Consider the following 13,835-nt stretch of genomic DNA (forward strand, 5'->3'; position numbering starts at 1 on the left):
TGAGATGAATCAATTTCTTGAATGTTATAGTAGACAAAGCTTTGGTGAACAAATCTGTTAGATTATCACTTGATTGGATCTGCTGAACATCTATATCACCATTTTTCTGGAGTTCATGTGTATAGAAGAATTTTGGAGAGATATGTTTCATTCAGTCACCCTTTATGTATCCTCCTCTTAGTTGAGCTATACATGCAACGTTGTCTTCATATAAAACTGTTGCAATACCCTTGATTTATTGAAGACCATAATTTTCTTGGATATGAGAAATCATTTATTTGAGCCACACGCATTCTCTACTAACTTTATAGATAGCTAATATTTTAGAATGATCGGAGGATGTTGTTGTAACCATCTGCTTTATTGATTTCCAAGATATAACTGTTTTTTTGTAAAGAAATACATATCCAGTTTGAGATTTAACATTATGAGGATCAAATAGATATGTAGCATCTGCATATCCTACTAGTTGAAATTTGGAATTAAATGAGTAGAATAGATCCAAATCAGATGTACCTCTCAAATAGCGTAGAATGTGCTTAATTTCATTCCAGTGTCGTCGAGTAGGAGTAGAGTTATATCTTATTAGTAGATTTACAAAAAATGCGATGTTGGGTCTTGTACAATTGGCCAAATACATCAAAGATCTCGCAGCACTTAAATATGGTACTTTAGGACTAAGTAATTCCTCCTCATCGTCATGAGGTCGAAATAGATCAACATCAAGTGATCACACCATCATTGGAGATCCCAAAGGATGAACTTTGTCCATATAGAATTGTCTTAATATCTTTTCGATATATTTATATTGATAAACAAGAATTACACCATTTACATGTTCAATCTATAGGTCAAGAAAATATTTTGCCTTTCCTAAATCTTTCATCTCAAATTTTGTCATTAAATAATTAATAGCTTTAGTGAGCTCTTCAAGGGTCCCAACTAAATTCAAATCATTAATATAAACGACAATTATAACAAATTCAGACTTTGATCTTTTAATAAAAATGCATGGACAAATTGGATCATTTATGAATCCTTTTATCACAAGGTACTCACTTAATCAATTGTACCACATGCTTCTAGATTGCTTTAATCCATATAAAGAACATTGAAGTTTAATTGAATACAAATTTCTGAGTTTTGCTTCAAGCAATTTAAACCTTTTAGAGATTTTTCATATAAATTTCACTATCCAACGATCCATATAGGTATGTTGTTACTACATCCATAAGACGCATGCTCAGTTGTTCAGTAACTGCTAGCCCAATTAAGAATCTAAAAGTGATTCCATCCATTACGGGAGAATATGTCTCCTCATAATCAATTTCATTATTCTATGAGAAACCTTGTGCCACAAGCCTTACTTTGTATAGAGTAATTTCATTATTTTCGTTTTGTTTGCGCACAAATACCCATTTGTATCTCACGGGTTGGACATCTTCTAGTGTCTGGACTATAGGTTCCAAAGTTTCTCTTTCTAATAGAGAATTTAATTTTAATGTGATAGTATCTTTCCATTTTAGCCAATCACTTCCATATCGACATTCATTAACATATTTAAATTTAGGATCCTCATTACTTCAGGTAATGTCAGTAGTTATTGCATATGCAAATATGTTGTTGACAACAACTTTATTTCTATCCCACATTTCTCCTGTATAATGAATTAAGATCTCATTATTATTTCCAAGTACCTATCCTTTTTCAAGGGATGTCTCTTCAGGAGTTTTCTCTTATAAAGAGATTTCTCTTTAGGAGGTTCTATAATAGGGATTTCATTTTTAAGAGAAATGAGTTTGTGAATATAGAATGGATTATCCACCTCTGTAACCTCTTCTAGAGTGTTTATAGATTTCAATTTTCTCCTTTTGAGAGTTTTATATTTTGCACCAATTGGCCTTTCACTCTTAACTTGCGATTTAGGTTTATTAGCCGGCTGTTGTCCTTCAAGGACATTAATACATGCTGGAATTTTTGTAGCAGGAATATGAGATTTTAATATGGTCTTGGTATCTACAAAAAAAATTGGTAACTAATTTGCAATCCCTTGCAAATGTATAATCTTTTCAACTTCAAGTTCACTTTGATTTATGCAAGAATCTAAATGAGATAAACTCATAGCATTCCATGTGATTTCATGTTGTGCTTCAAACATTGATTTTGCTCCCCCTAATGTAGGGAATGTTGTTTCATCAAAATGACAATCTTGAAACCGTGCTTTAAACAAATCACCTTTTAAAGGTTCAAGATATCTAATTATAGAAAGAGAATCAAAACCAACATAGATACCAAACTTACGTTAAGGACCCATTTTAGTTCTTTGAGGAGGGATAACAGGAACATATACTACACAACCAAAAGTTTTTTAAATAAGAAATATCAGGTTGTTGCCTATAAAATAATTGAATGGATGAAAGTTTATTGTAAGCAGTTGGCTTTATACGGACTAAACATGCAGCATGAAGAATAACATGTCCCCAAACAGATAAAAACAATTTGGTTATCATAATCATAGGTGTAGCAATGAATTGAAGTCTCTTATTAAAAGATTCAGTTAAACCATTTTGTGTATGCGTATGAGCAACACGATATTCAACATCTACTCCAAGTGTCATGCAATAGTTACCAAAAGTTTGGGATGTAAATTCACCAGCATTATCCAAATGAATTGGTTTAATAGGATAATAGAGAAAATAAGCTCGTAATCTAATCAGTTGAGAAAAAAGTCTAGTTGATGATAGAGAAACATGTGACCATCTAGTAGTGCATCAATTAAGACCTTGAAATATCTAAATGATCCAGATGATGGATGTATTGGTCCCGAAAGTAGAATAGTGATCCCAAGAGGGGGGGGGGGTGAATTGGGTTATTTAAAAATTTAAGTTCTTTTTAAATTCTTTTACTTACTTGTTTAGTACTCACATCAAAACTTAAGTAAATTAATCAATTATCAATCAAAACCAAAATGCACAACAATTTGCTGAAAACTTAAACAATCCAATCAACCACACAATACCAACAACCAAAGTAACCAAGAAGTTGCAACTCTTTGAATTGCTTTTAGCTTTTGTAATTAGCCCTATAATTTGTATGCAAGCCCTACTTTGGATTGATTTTTATTGTATTTCTCTTAATTAAGATTTTCGCAAATTAACCAATGTACTCCCTTGTGGGTTTCCGCAAACGGTTAATTGAAATGTACTTTCTATGGATTAAGAGTCTTCTTTGAATTCAGTGTTTAAGCCCTGTAACTTGCACTTAGCATACACAAGAATATATATAGTGCTGAAATTAACAGAGTAGGGTTGAGGAGAATACCAAGTTTTTTACGAGGTTCGAATTATCCCTAGCCGACGTCCTCGCCTTTGGCAAACCACCAAAGGATTCCACTAAATCAGTTCCTTTTCGGGCAGAACAACACCGTTACAATTCCTCCTTTAATTAGGCTAGAGTGTGCCTCTCCAAACGATAACCCTCACTTGGTCCAACAACGATTCAAGGACCTGAACCATCAATCAATCTACAAGAAGAGATTCAAGAAAATTTGTGCAAGAGATGCTCTCAAAAGAGCTGATTAGTATAGTTTCAAACTATATACTTCAAAGTAATTCAATATGAAATTTAAATTGAAGCTCAAGGGAGTGTATCACCGATTAAGTCTTTCAATGATTGAAAGATTCAGATTTGAGGCACAAGATCAGTGTTGAGAGTTAGCAAAGCTTTAGTAGAATTCTTGCGCAATGAGTGAGCAAGAGAGCCTTTGAATACTTGAGAGCAATTAAGAGTATGAATGCTGAATATGATGCTTCGTGGTTTAATTCAATGATCTTGAGGCTTATTTATAGATTTAGAAAAGCATTTAACTTGATCACCAAGTTTACTTGGAGTAGTGCCCAAGTTTAAATAAGCTTGAGCCCTAAGCAATCAAAATTTTTAACAAACTTTCCGTTAAAATTTGAAATCTGCCGTGTGGTAGTAGCTTGGTACTTTTGGTCAGGCGCCTATCACGTTAAAACTCAGTTTAAAAACAAAGTCAGTAGGTTGGCAGTTGCCTGTCACCTTTTGGTTAGGCGTTTGTCACTGAATTTCTCAGTTTAAAACAAATTCAGTATAGTGGCAGTAGCCTGGCAGAACCCAGATAAGCTTCTCAGATTTCCTCGTCAGGCGCTTGTCATGGTCTACGCAGTAGCCTGATGACCTTCTATTTGTGCATTTTAAAACCATTTAATTTGGAAGCCTACTGATGATTCCAGTTAGGCTCCTGTCAAGACAAAATGCTAATTTTAAAATGATTTTTGTAAGAACTCTCTTTGCTTCTTAATTCTTGGAATTTCAATTTGTTTTCTTGAAAAAATATGTTCCAAGATTTAAGTTTTAGGTCTTTAAGCCTTTGTTCCTAATGAGTTTCAAAAAATTTCATGCTTGAATATTCTTTGAATTACTTACAAAGCATGTCCTATTGACTCTTTTGACTCTTCATTTCTTGAGTTCCTTGAAATCTTGAATTTATTGCTTTGAGTTCCCTTCGATTTTGAGCTTCAAGTCTTTGTTGCTTTGAGCTTTCAATATTGATCATTTGAATTGATATGAGCTTTCAAAAGTTGTTCCTTGTAATCTTATGAAGTATGCTAAGCTCAGATATCTACTTTTCCTGAAACATCAAAGCTTTGAAACAAATTAAATAACCTTACTTTGTTATCATCAAAATCAAGAGTCGTAAGCCTTGTTTAGGCCAACAGGTCTGCATATATCACCATGAATTATTTGTAAAACAATACGAGATTCAATATTTACCTTTGAAATAGATGGTTTGACAATTAATTTCCTTTGAGAGTAAGCTGTACACATGAAATCACTTGATAAAAGAATCTTCTAGTTCTTTAGTGGATGACCAAGTGAATTCTCAATGATTCTTCGCATCATTACATCTCCAAGATGTCCAAGAAGATCATGCCAAAGTGTAAATAACTTTGGATCATTGCAATTCTCATGCAAGATGTAGTGCCCCGACCCGCCATGTGGGCCCGGGGCTGCTAGAAGCATAAATAAACATTTTATGATACCACACACACACACACACACACACACACACACACACACACACATATATATATATATATATGTGTGTGTGTGTGTGTGTGTGTGTGTGTGTGTGGTATATATATGTATGTGTGGTATCATAAAATTTTTATTTATGTTATGCAACCCGCCCTAACCAGGGAATCCCGGGTGCACCTGCCAATACTGGAAATAAAACCATACATCGAAAGATTTCTAAAACATCAACATTCTTTACCAGAGTTTTAATTGTTCCTCAAATATATACATACCACTATCCATCTACATATTACAATCCTCAAAACAATAAAATATGATAACTGGTATCTTACTAGCACTGATAACTACTCCCAAAAATCTAATTCCCACACTGAGGCAAACTAGGAACGGTTCCTTGAATGACCTGAAAAATCATTTTTATAATGGGGGTGAGACACTTCTTAGTAAGACGGATTATATTAACATTAGTATGTGACTAGCATGGGTTCTCGTGTGAAATAAATCCCATCATTTAACTATGCACAAAAATGACATTTTTAAAGAAAACTATACTATACTGTATATCAGAAGATATGTAATTTACTAGTAATAATGGTTGGCTCAATATATCCCATTTATAGTAAATCTGCCCATATATGCATAAAAGACACAACCTGGATTGCCAAAGTAGCGTCGTCATGCTATCACATACTTATACGACATACTTCCCCTCATGATGGGTTATGTGGCCCAAAGGTTGGACTCAACTTGCAACTGGTGGTTCCGTAGCTGAGTCAAACTATCATCACAAGTACGATTGTGCCTACCTATGGTCACTCGGTATACCATGGATAGGCCCCCCGGCAGAAACCTCGGAGTAGTATTGCGGCCCAGGTCTCCAATCGAATTATCACACCTCCATGCTCGTGTGATTGCACTCACTACCACATATAGCTACGGTACCGTGCTCACATTATCGCATATTGCAAATCCACATGGTTCTAGAATCATATATGGCAACTTACATAATAAAACTGTATTATAACTCATTTCATATAAAACTGTAATTTAACAAAAAACTGGCCCCTCGGCCATCATATCAAACTCGGCCCCCGACCGTCATATCAAAACTCGATCCTTGACCGTCATATCAAAACTCGGCCCCCAGCTGTTATATCAAAACTTTGTCCTCGGCCATTATATCATATATAGTGTAAAAACCAATTAAAACATTCTATTCACATATGCCATTTAAAACCGTTCCCTTGCACACAATTTTCATTTGTTAACCATAAATAAAATAACCTTATTGGGAAAAACATAAGTTGCTGAAAATAGGGTATGAGCATCTCCAGGGTGTTATTTAACTCAAACTATATATTTAATAGAAAATAGGGGATGATCAAACCAACCACAATAAATTTTCCAAAAAACATATACTACATTTTAAGCGGTCCACAAAAAGCTGACATAATATAATCCCCTTACCTGGCTTATAAGAAAGCCCACTGAAAACCCAAAAATTCACGCCCTACGGTGTTTGCAGTTCAAAATCCTGAAATCACATTTTCCCTAGATAAATCAACACTAACCCCAGAATATTCCTCATTTAGCATTTCCTAGGCCTCCTATATTCCAAAATAACTATAAAGCCTTAAAATATCCTACTTACCTTGATTTTGGAGTAATTCCTAAAAAACTCAGATAAAAAATTCACTATGCTAGACTTGTAGAGAATCTCCCCTAGATCCTCATAGTAACTTCCGATTGTCAAATCTAGAAAAAAACGACGTGAAATTGTAGAGAGAGAGAGAGAGAGAGAGAGAGAGAGAGAGAGAGAGAGAGGGCGCTGGTTAGAGAGAGAGAGAGATAGATAGAGAGAGAGAGAAATTCAAATTCTTAATGATTAAGCAACCAAAAAATAAATTTGTAACCCTTTGACCTGGTCACCTTCGTCGACGAAATGACGTCTTTGTCGATGAATTATAGAAGGAGGTTCGTCGACGAAAGAAGAAGCTTCATCAACAAACCCGACTTACTCGAAAAATGAGCAGCTTGGAAGCTATCCCAAGTATAGGAGTTCAGTCGTGTAATAATTAGCCCAAGGGCTAGATCTTCTCCTCAGGGAATGCATTTTAATTCCAAACTCATGTAATTCCAAAAGAAATTAAGAAAAGAAAAATTTACTGAACATAGTTCAGATTCAATTTCGTGGGAGTTTCGAGATTTTGTGAAAAAATTAAAACAATGTGAAATTTAATTTATGAACCTAACACGCACTAAAGAAATAGGAAACAAGCACATTAAAATAGGTAATAAAAAAATTAACTGCGGAAAAATAATCCTACATCTAACCATTTAGATAGGGAATAAAACCTACGTTTGAAATTTCGGACAAAAGCCTAAAAACGAAAACTTTATTACGCAAGTGAAACATTCAACCGTAAATTGATTAATTAACTAACTTAAATTTAAACTTAACACAATCAAGAAACCAAAATTATTTCCAACAATGGTATTGACAACTGACTTCAAAAAATAACCCAAATAGAATTTAAGATTCAACAATGAAAAAGAGAATAATAAAAATTCTAACAGAAACTTTAAACAAAACTAAAAGTATTAATAATCCCAACTTTAAATTGAAGAAAAATAAAAGCTTGACAATGAAAATAAATCTAACATTAAACTAAGAAAAGTGAGAATAAGAGAGATATAAGAAAGAAAGAGAGAGAGAGAGATAGCCGAAAATTTGAGAGAGGCCGAGAGTCTTCTATTGTCTAACACACCACCGCCGCCTCCTGCTGCTCCCTTTTCCCCCATAAACCCTTCTCCCCCATAAAATATCCTATTCCTCCTCTAATATTTTGCCCTAACTATGTCTCCTCTTGAGATAGGCGCATGGGTCATTTTTTGGTGGCCCATTACTCCTTTTTTTCCTTAAGCACTGCACACGGCCCAACACAGTAACTTCACTTTCAAGCCCAATTTTGACCCAGTAAACATTCGAATTAGCAAAAGGCTATTTCAAAATGAATTGTAGGTATCTTAGTAATATTATCAAATACACGTGAATCACACAAATCTGATGTCATATGAAAGAGTTATGATTAAAATACTGAAATACGTTCAGGCTGTCTCCTATCAAATTTCGGACTCGGACTGTTGCCCAATTTTCATTGCATGACACGGATTCATGTGCATGAAGCCCACATAGTATTCTCACACGACACCAGATTCTATTTTATATCTCCTTTAATTTCAAAAATTATCACATTGCATAGCACGAATTCTTCAATTTCTACACATGCACACGACTACAAACAACTGCGTGCATGGCTTGTCATTTGTAGGCATGTGGCTCACGGTCCGGTCTTTGATATTTGGCTTCATGCACATGACCTTGATTTGAATTCTAGCTCACGTACACACACGTACATTTTTAATCTCGACTTTAATGTCCAAAAAATATCATGCAATAATAAGTTACCAAAAAATCATAAATTATTGAGTAATGATCCAAATATTTTAATTTTAGCTCAATGTTAAATTATTGAACATAGTTAAGTGTTTAATTAAAAATATAATCTTTAATGCATAATTTTAAACTCCAAATTACGCAATTTAGACTTGTAATCACACCCCCCAACTAACATTTTGCTAGTCTCTAGTAAATAATGTGAATGAAATTCAGGGCGGTATCCACAAATACTAATTCCAACAAATATGAAACGACTGCACATACGACAAAACCATATCGTTTCACATACAGGAGTAACCATATTTCACACAATCTCATCATATATAATGCACGCAACTCCAAAGTAAGTCATTCATGCAAGTCTTATCGTTATATGACCGTTAAGAACAGTATACTCACGTGAAGTTAACTAGAAATACAATTTAGAGTTAAGGTAGTCATATAGATTCGAGTATAAACAAGTGAAATATCGAGGTATATGTAATGTGTATGACTTGTTATACCCAAGATACCAGTGGACACCTACAGAACAGTCATTTTGACTTGGCTTAACTGGTATACCCTAAAAAATACTCAAAAAGAATGGCTTCACTCGTCATATATTGATTATTTACATGGAAGTATTTTATTGAAATTGAACATGTTTAGGGAAAGGAATGTTTTATCAATATATATATATATATGAATTCAAATTTAGACATTTTTCTCAGATTGAATTATTGACTAAATAAATATGGTTTATAATATTTAAACTTATGTCGCCACACACTGATGATAACCTTTTCAATCTTACTGAAAGGTGTCTCACCACAATATTTATTCTAATGTTTCAGGATCTCGAGAGGATCAAGCCTAGCATTTCAGAGTAGGGCATTGAGAGAGAGTGTTGAAAGTATGGGAGAGAATTATTTTTGTTTATGGAGATGTATTTGTACACCTGGAATTATGATAGCATTTTGGGGAGAGCGACCTATGTGTGTATAAGATAGCACTAGAACTATGGTATATTGTATTCTGGCTTGATATTTATGATTCCGCTACATATATGTTTTTTTGGGTTATACAATTATGGCATCAGAGGTGAAAAAAAAATGATAGTAATTTTGGGGCGTTACATTCCATCTTTCAATTATTGTACAGTTATTATAGAGCAGATATTTAGGAGTAATTTATGATCTTATTCCCTTTTTCATGTATTATATACAACTTGTTACGTTGAATATTGAATAAAGGATGTTAGAGAACTCATCCTCAAAACCTAGGTGTCGAGGAAAGAGAGTTAAGAGGATCTTATACTAACTTTGGAACTGCTTACAGAGACGATGTGGGACTGGACGCATAGTAATACTCCCCCTCGAGCCCATGAGAGAAATGAGATGAGGAGAGCCCATGGGAGGAAATGAGGCGAGGAGAAGTGTAATGATTCGAAAACTAAAATAAAATAAAATAAATAATTAAATAATATAATATAATATTATATATATATATATAAGTAAAGTATCCTGAAGCTTCTTTGAGCTTCAGGATTTCAATTAAATCCTAAGACCCCCCTTCCCTTTGCTCTCACTCCAGCTCTCTCTCTCTCTCTCTCTCTCTCTCTCTCTCTCTCTCTCTCTCTCTTTCTCTCTCTCTCACCACCTTTCTCGTCTCTCTCTCTCTCTCTCTCTCTCTCTCTCCTCAAGCACTTTCTCTCTCTTTCCTCAATTTTTTTTAGCAAACGTGTGTCAATTGAAGAACGAAAAATATCCTTGGGTTCCAATTTCGGCCACCAACATTTTAATTAGGGAGATTTCGTGATTTAAGCATCGTAGGCCCCACTCTTGGGATAAGGTAAATGTAATAGATTATGTCAGTTATTTTAAAATATTTTTGATTAAATTTTAGTACGTGAATTTAATTAACTTGATGTTAATTAAAATATGTCTGAGTTAAATTAAATTGTAGGGATTTGATTATATCATATTTTTGAGAATATTTTGGAATTAAATCAAACAGCACGAATCTGATTATGTCGAGTTTTTTGAATTATTTAGGCATATGGAAATAATGTTTTTTTTTTTAGTTATTATATATGTATTGAGGGAAAACCAAAGTGAGTAGGGTAATCATCTCCCGTTTTCCTGAAAAATTTATATTGTGAGTTGAATAAAATTATGGAGATGATCAGACCTTTGTTTCCTGTAAAATATATTTTCCCTGGGCAGTTTATTATATTATGGTATAAGCATTTAAATTGTGTGGCATGAGAACAATTTGTTCTAATTGTAGAATTAAATTGGTTGGAATCCCTTTTATGATATTATATAGTGAAATTGTGATTTTATACATAAATGTGATTTTGTACTGAGTATGGATTTTATAATGAGTAATGATTGTATACAGAGAATGTGGTGTTATACTGATCAATGGAAATATTAAGAATACTGTGGAATTGTGAGAAATGACGGTTTTATACCGAATTATGAAAATGAGATCATGCTACTATTTTTATCATGAAAATTGCAATATAACGTTGGTAGGATATGAGGAGGTCATTATATTGTTATTATATAATATTATGTTAATTGCAATATAATGTTGGTAGGATATGAGAAGGTCGTTATATTGTTATTATATAATATTATATAAATTGTATTATATAGTTTAAAAACCCTGATAGACCAAATATGTTAAGAGCACAGTATCGTAGCTAGTGGAGTTGTTAGTGTAGCCACACTATCATGGAAAGTGTAGGCAGTAAATAGTCGATTTGGCATGCTAAGTGTTGTAGACCGCCCTTAGAATCCGAACCAGACTATGGTAGGCAAATCGAACTACAGACATATATTACGTTGACTTAGCTTGGTGGTAGGCTAGCCATGGTTAAGTCCTGTTTTCAGACTATACAACCCGATCATGTGGGGTTAATACATAATGTTATATGATTGTCTATTCAGAGATTTTCTTTTATGCATATATAATGATTTACGTACACAAAGAAATTTATAAAGTCAAAGTATGATTTTGAGAAAAGTATTTATTTTTAGTTTTATAGATGTGAGTACAGATTTTGAATGCAATTTCATTTAAAGTTAATTATTGGATATATTTGCTTACGTAAAAACTCATTTGCCACACACTGATACTTACTGAGAGATGTCTCACTCTAATAAATATTTCAACTTTTCAGGACCGCCAAGAAATCAAGTCTAAGAGCTCAGGGTCGAGGTGTAAATAATACAGTTAGGGTAAGTGCTGGTATGGATTTTTGTATATATAAACGTTTTTGGTAATTTTGGGTTATAACATGGTTTTTGGGAAATTGTATGGTAGTGGTTGTGAGGTAGTACTCTGGCATGTAGAATGTTTGGAAGGTTTTTTTTTTAATTCCGCTGGCCATACAATGGTATAGATGTAATATTCTAGAATATTGTGAATATATGTAATATTGCGATAATTATGGAAAGGTAAAAAAGTGGGGTCGTGACAAGAAGTCCAATTCACGGAGGAGCCAAGCAGCCCAAGGCCCAACTCTGATACCATGTTAGAAAGCTCATCCTCAAAACCTAGGATCTTGTTCCCGTTTTCATGTATTATATATACAACTTGTTATGTTGAATATTAAATAGAAGAGAAAGCCTTTCTTCATTTTAACACTAATTAGTCTAACCCACCCATCCTCGAGCATCCGAATATGAATAAAAAATTTGTTGAAGCTGAATATGCAAATAGACAGCAATTTAGACCAAGAAATCATTTAGATTAACTCCCATCTAGCATAATGCAGGTGCATGATTAAGACAGAATTTAGATTCATTGAATTCTTTGAAAGTCGAAAGATGTTTAATAGAAGTGAAGCAGTAGAGAAGAGGTGTGCAGCTAGATGAAAACCAGAAATTCCCAAATCATGAGGAAAAGAAAAGCAAACCAGCCCCCACCTTTTGCATGAGGTTAGTTTCTGGACAACTTCAAATTCTGCGCCAACCATTGAAAGTTGTCTAATAACAATGTCAATAAACTTTTTCCCAGAGGTTTACAAGAGAAGAGAACCACTTAAAAATATACTTTCCCTGCTATTTTCATCATGTTCAATATCAAAGATAAGCCACAGTTCATAAAAGCAGTGTGTGTCTCACCTGTAAGTTTGCGCCAAAGTGAACAGAATCAAATCTTTGCTCGTCACTGCTCCTATAAAACAAACCCAATATGATAAAACTGAATTTAAACTCTTAGCGGAATTCCCCTCTAATAGTTATGGTCATTTGAAATCCAAATATGCCCCTGTAATTACTTTCTATCTTTAACTCCCAAATCCCCCTCTAACACATCCTATCAAACTAAACTGCCACTTTCATTCGCAATTTCTATTTCTTGTTTCACTCCTGCTCCTAATAGTCCTTGAAAGAGCCAAATGAAACAGTTATCTTAAGTCAGAATTATATGATATATAAATTTACATATGAATGGTGTTATTGTGGTAGGGAACCAAATTTGAGCTCCGCCATTGGTATCAGAGGACTTAGCAATGATGTGAGATTCCTCCCTCACTTTTGGTGTAAAATCTCATGTTAGCAAATACAGTACTTGCACCAAGAATTATATGCTTTACCCACTAATTTTTTTTTTTGGTTTATAGGTAAAATAAACCATTCAAATGGCCCAGACAGGAACCGACACAAGTACACAAAGGCATCAAGGCACACCCAAAAGCCACCAGAGAGAGAAGTTGAAAAAGAATCTCTCCACAAAATCCAAAAAAAGATGGACAGATACCAACCCTCTGTTCAATCATTCAATCTAACCTGTTTATTTTGTAGCGTAGAGCCATTATTAAGAAAGGCTCCTTACACGGTTGATACCAATCCTTTGCCATTGCAACTGATTTGCATTACATCAAATTAAGGTGCATAAGAATGCTCATGATTAACAGCCTGATTGACGCATAATTTTATAGTGCCAAACATGGAACATCATACCAGCCAAACTTACTTCTAACAAAAAAAAAATCTGCATTCTGTTCATTGTGTCAAATCTCAAGGAATCCAATTTCTGGTCCATCAATGAAGTTCACAGCATAAACATGATTTTTTTACATGCATTACAATTCAAAAATATATTATCTTTATTTACAAATAAGCTAACCCCGTCTGCGTACAATATTTCCAGCCAGAAGAGAAGTATAAAAGCCATGAACATTGTTGGAAACGTTATTACATATAAAGAACAAATAATTTGTGGAAAAATTGATGCAAGTAAAATTTGTATGGGGCAAGAAATTTACTGGTGCTGAACAATTTTGGTGATATACTCCAGAAAGTGTTGGCACACTCTAAAA

The 13,835-nt window shown here is 33.9% G+C and overlaps 1 long non-coding RNA gene across 1 annotated transcript; it reads left to right on the top strand.

Annotated features, from left to right (window-relative positions):
- Positions 1-11,723: 11,723 nt before the first annotated feature.
- LOC131157093 (uncharacterized) lies at positions 11,724-13,212 on the top strand. Its single transcript, XR_009137218.1, has 3 exons — positions 11,724-11,748; positions 12,982-13,030; positions 13,137-13,212. It is a non-coding gene; the product is annotated as an uncharacterized LOC131157093 (long non-coding RNA).
- Positions 13,213-13,835: the final 623 nt, after the last annotated feature.

This window comes from Malania oleifera, chromosome 6 (genome assembly GCF_029873635.1).
Source record: "Malania oleifera isolate guangnan ecotype guangnan chromosome 6, ASM2987363v1, whole genome shotgun sequence".
NCBI lineage: Eukaryota > Viridiplantae > Streptophyta > Magnoliopsida > Santalales > Ximeniaceae > Malania > Malania oleifera.